Below are 5,252 nucleotides of genomic sequence, written 5' to 3'. Positions count from 1 at the left end.
GGGCTAGAGCGCCGCCATACCACAGAGAGGAGCTAGAGCGGCGGGCGGCCCGCCCTCCGGCGGAGCGCGGGAACGGCGCGGCGGGCGCTGGACCTGGGCCGCGCCGTGGGGCTGGGGCTGGGGCTGGGGCTGGGGCTGGCCCAGGCCTGGAGGGGCCTGTGTAGGCCCCGGTGTCCCCTTGTGGGTCGGGGTCCCTTGTAGTGCCAGGGCTGTTCCGTGACGGCCCGCGGAGTCACTTGTAGGTCTGGGTGTCCTGGGGAGGATCTCTGAGGATCCCTTGTAGCTCGGGGAGGTGAATCTCCCTCAGAGAGCACGGGGGGCCGGCCGGGTGTGCTGCAGGGCCGCGGTTTGTGTGAGGGGTCGAGGGGTCCCGGGGGTGAGGACTTGGCCTGTAGGGCCCAAGTTAGTTGCGGGGAGTGAGCCTGAGATTGCCTAATAAACCCAATAAAGGGTGCCTTGGCCTGCGCCAGCGTGCCTGCAGGGTAGATGGGCCTTTGGGCGTGCTGCAGTCGAATTGGGGAGAAACTGTGCACTGCAAAATACTTTTCTTAGAACAAGAAAACAATTTCAGGTGTGATCAGAAACTCAGTCAGTTAATCTGCCTGTAATCAGTGATGTGATTAATTATATCTGGGAAATATGTATAAATGCAAAATATTTGTGAATGGAAATGTGTTAAAAAATGCATTAAGATGTGGTTGCGGTTTGGGCCGTGTATGAACCTGCATTCACCTTTTGTCGGCAGTCAGCCTGATCTGTGACTGACAGTGCTCACAGAGGCCTGCCTTGGCTTCCATCTGCTGTGTGTCTGTGTGTTTATTTCAACGGTGTTGCAACAGGAGATGGCAGAGTTCCCAACCGAGAGTGTGGCAAGCCAGTGTGAGAGAAAAATACGCTTTATGTTCTCCTTACATTAGTGGTTTCCCTCAGAAGTATGAATATTGCCACCCCTGCATTCGTTCCAGCTCAACAGTGTACTGCCTTGTTTATTTCTTTGTTCCATAGGCACAGAAATTCTTGGTCAATCTGGCAGTTTGTTTCTCTTTCCAGAATATAGTGTTCTCCTTACTGGTAATTCCAGTTATGAACTTGTAGTTCTTGTTCAGTATATCTGTGTTTTATGCTTGGCTGGCTGCAAGTTTAGTTTCAAGTGTGGCTTTCTAGGAGATATGTAATCGCTCCCTTTCATCAGCCTAAACGCTAGCTTTAAACTACGAAATTTCTTTTGGTTTTCCTTAGCTGCTTTTTTTTTTTTTTTTTTTTTTATTGTCTCATGGGACACAAATCCTTTATCCTTTTCACCCCAGATTTGGCTTAATACCTTAATTACAAAGTCATTTAGTTGTCTGTTTTAGTAAATGTGTCTGTAATTGTCTCACGTTAGTAGACTGGTATTTGCTAAGCTACTACAGTTTGTTTGGGGATGAAAATTACATGCAAAATAGAAATACCAGCATCTTCACTGTATAATCTTACCTTAATTTTCTCACTCATGAAGTTGGTATCAGTAATTAATGCTCCAAAAACTTAAACTGCATTTGTTGGTTTTGGTTCATCCAAGATCTTCTCAGCTAATGACTGTACTTTTAATGCTGTTAGTCCTATTTTGCTTTCAAGTCCCCAGCCATTTGGTGTGTGATACTGTCTTTTTTGCAACTGGCAAGTCTATTGCAGAGCTAATCTGTTTTGATTCATATCGTGGGGATGCCACAGGAGTTGAACAGTGTCCATTGCGAGTTGCTGTGCTTTTGTGTCTTTTACTCTGGAGAAGGAAAATAGCTGAATGAAGATGAGATGAGGGGGGGATTCTGAGTGATGAGGAAGGGGACTGATTAGAGCAAGACAAAGCTGAGATAGCAAAGAGCAGAGACGTAGGCTGTCGTGGAGTAACGTGGCTGAAGGAGTAAATGTTGTAGAGAAATGACTCAGGCTGTGCAGGCAGGACAGAGCGTTCTGTGCGAGGGCTACTGCTTGTGTCTTTCCAGCTCAGCTAGTTTGCATTCCTTGCAGCCAGAGGGTGGAGAGGATACTGAGAAGAAAGAGGTGATAAGCCATGAGGAAATGCTGCAGGTGTGGAGTGTCTTGCTATGTCTTTTCTGACTGTTGATGGTGGGATTCTGTTCTATGCATCCAAGGGTGCTCGGGGAAGTGGCCAATGTTATTGCAAGGCCACTTTGAAAGGCCACAGTAATCAGGAGAGAGTTCTGGTGACTGAAAAAGGGCAAACATCATATGCTTGTTCAAGAAGGATAGGAAGAAGGACTGGGCAACTCTGACACACTCTATTTAGCCTGGGTCTCTGGAAGATGATGGCACACCTTCTTCTGGAAACTTGAAGCGTGTGAAGGACAGGAAGATGATTGGGAACAGCCAGCATGGATTTGAGAAGGGCAATCATGCTGAACCAACCAGATTGCTTTCTGTGATGAGACTGGCTCAGGGAACAAGGAGAGAGAAGTGGGTGGTGTTTGCCTTGACTTTAGCAAGGCCTTTGACATGGTCTCTCATAGTATCATCTTACCAAACTGGTGAGGTGATTGGGTAAATGGACTATATATTGGGTGGAAAATTGCTTGGATTGTTGGGCTCAGATGATGGTGATCAGTGGGCTAGCACACAGCGTGTACAAGAAGGGGCTGAGAAAACTGTGTTATCACACAACAATTTTAGAAAAATAAATACTTTGCTCCTCAGGGAAATAAATGCTGTGCTCCTTAAGAAAAATATATTTATTTTGATGAAAAGAGCAAACCAGACTGGTTGTAGAAAGCAAGTTAAAAACAAATATTGAAGTTCCAGGAGGTTATATACATTCTGAAGTCTTTCCAAAACCTTACAATTTGAAAGCACTCTTTTTTTCACTGGTTTAACCACTCATTAATTCCAGCCCCCCTTGAAGTCCAGACAAAATCAACATATCTCCAAGTTCTTGATTATTTCTCTGAGACACATTTGCCACTGGAACTTAATTCCTTGGGTGCTGGAGCTGTTTCTTCTTGTCTCATAGTGGTATTCTAGAAACATGTTTTCACCTGCATTTTTCTTTTTCAGTCTTGAGCAAAGTAACTTTAGTGGAACATGTAAGCTTTGATACACAGTAGGTTTTTCTAAAGCCAGAAATTTATGGCTAAGAAAACCCACCACAGGACTTTGACCAAGTGTACTTGCAACATTGTAATTACAGATGATCTAGTTTCACAGCTCACAGACAAAGAAAATGTGTTTGTTTTACTTTATTAGATTTCTTATAATGTGTTCATACAAAACCAAATGTGCATGTACACAGTCTGTCAATACTGCCAACTGCAATTTATTAAGTTTTATAAATTTTTTCACTGGGTCACTGTATTGTTAAACAGACATAGAATGCAAGATCAATGCTAAAGATGGGAAGGCTAAATTTCAGAGTAAAAAATCTCATTTTTCCCTTAAAAGTTTACAAGGGGCATTTTTGAGGAAGTCTTAATTAGTCATAGGCTGAAAACCTCTCTTAATACAGTTGTATTTTTCTAACAGAATAAGAAAAAAGAAGGTATTTGGGCATAAGCTGCAGCTCATGCTGCCACTTTACTCTTCCCGGACTGCTGCAAAGCCCCTCAGTCAGTCATTGTAATCCAGAGCCGGAACTGGGAGCAGGTTTTGAGGATATATCTTGTTGCTTTGTGATGAACTCTGAGGCCCTGGGAAAAATCTCTTGGTGTTGACAGCCCCTGACAGTAAATGTCACATGAATTCGGAGGGAACTCAGAGCCTTCTGGTGACTGCTATGAGAAGAGACATGGTGACAGAAAACCTGATTGATGAGCCATGCCACAAGTAGAGGGAGCGCTGTGTGGTGATTGCCTATAATTGAACGGTCCACGGAAGTTATTTCTGGGTTTCCTATGAATGGTGACATACACTCCAGAAGGGTTTTCACAGGGGAGGCCTGCAGATTTTAATCCTGGTACTCAGCAACTCCCTGTTAATGCAGCATTAACAGACTTTAAAATTTAACGGGCTGTTTTAGCTTCAATGAAACAAACGACAACAGGAGATGGTCAGTCATGCAATTACCTTTAGAAGCGTTCCTTCGTCAGCTTTTGCGGCCTCTTTTTAGTGCTTTCTCCTTGCAGCTCGGCTCTGTGATCTGACAACCCGGAGATGTTGATTATAAAGGTTCTTCCCGATTCTGACAGTGCGCTCCTCTGACATGGGCTTGTCGCAGCCATGTTGAGCACAGCGGTGATGCTCCTGGCATTAAACGGGAATGTGAGACGTTGTAGCCCACTCACCCAGTAAAGCATCTGCTTGCACTGACCAATTAAATTGGCTTCTCTCTCATTAAAACCCTTGTGCAGACTCTGGTATGTCACAGATCTTTAAAATCTCCATTATGAATTCCACTTTCTTCTGGGTATTTTTAGCTTCTACTTGAAGAAATGATTATTGTCTCTTGCACTTAAACATATCAATTTTGTCTTCACAGACATCTCCTCTGGGCCATACTCAAAGACCCGAGCTGACTTGAACTGCTGAATCCCTAGGGAAGATTTCAACAGAGCTGTAAGCACTTGGACATTAGAACCGTGCAAGAAGGAAGAGGGAGAGAAATCCAAGCCCTCCCCCTTTCCCTTTGGTAAGTCAGGAGCACATCCCTTACAGATTTAGTTGGTTGTGCCAATTTAATGTGATTTCTTCTGAGGGCCAGGAACCACTCAAGGAAGGCTGACAGGTTTTATCAACAGAATGGAAACTGAAGTGATAGGGTGAGAGTTATTGACCTGATAACTAACAAACAGAAAACTTCAGTGTCCCTCAAGCTAAATATTGCACTCAGCAGGTAAGTAAAAGATGGCAACAGCTGTGGTCTTGTCACTGAGTGAGCGTGTGTTTTAGTGCAGAGGAGCAGGAGGTGAACTGTGAAAACAAACACATTCAGTTTGCTACAGACTATTTCCCTCTATTACTTTTAATGAGAACTAAACTCCAAAATGTACAATGGGACAATAATATTTTAGATAGAAGGAACTCTTTGTACGGGTCCTAAATTCTAGACACCCGGTTGCAATTAAAATGATTGCTTGCATATTATTAATAACTCATTAGTAGTTCAAGGCTGATATCAGGTATGGGACCAATTGGTACTAGCCACTGCACAACTGAATGAAAAGTAGAGCTGTCCTTGAAGGAGCTGAGTTAACAACCTGAACCCACAATGCTCAAAGGAGTTTGAAAAATGAGAGAAATGTAAAAATGTGAGAGGAGCTGTG

General features: G+C 43.9%; 1 long non-coding RNA gene across 8 annotated transcripts in view; it reads left to right on the top strand.

Moving 5' to 3' along the window:
- Positions 1-222: 222 nt before the first annotated feature.
- Positions 223-5,252, top strand: part of LOC308068176 — a 45,054-nt gene continuing 40,024 nt past the window's right edge. For 7 of the 8 annotated variants that reach the window (XR_013929882.1, XR_013929883.1, XR_013929884.1 and 4 more), the window contains exon 1: positions 223-4,618. This is a non-coding gene — a long non-coding RNA (uncharacterized lncRNA). The remainder of the gene's footprint in view (positions 4,619-5,252) is intronic. The other variant, XR_013929881.1, reaches the window with a different exon arrangement.

The sequence above is a fragment of the Falco punctatus genome (genome assembly GCF_963210335.1).
Source record: "Falco punctatus genome assembly, chromosome: 8".
Classification (NCBI taxonomy): Eukaryota; Metazoa; Chordata; class Aves; order Falconiformes; family Falconidae; genus Falco; species Falco punctatus.
This window is presented reverse-complemented; position numbering and strand designations above follow the sequence as displayed.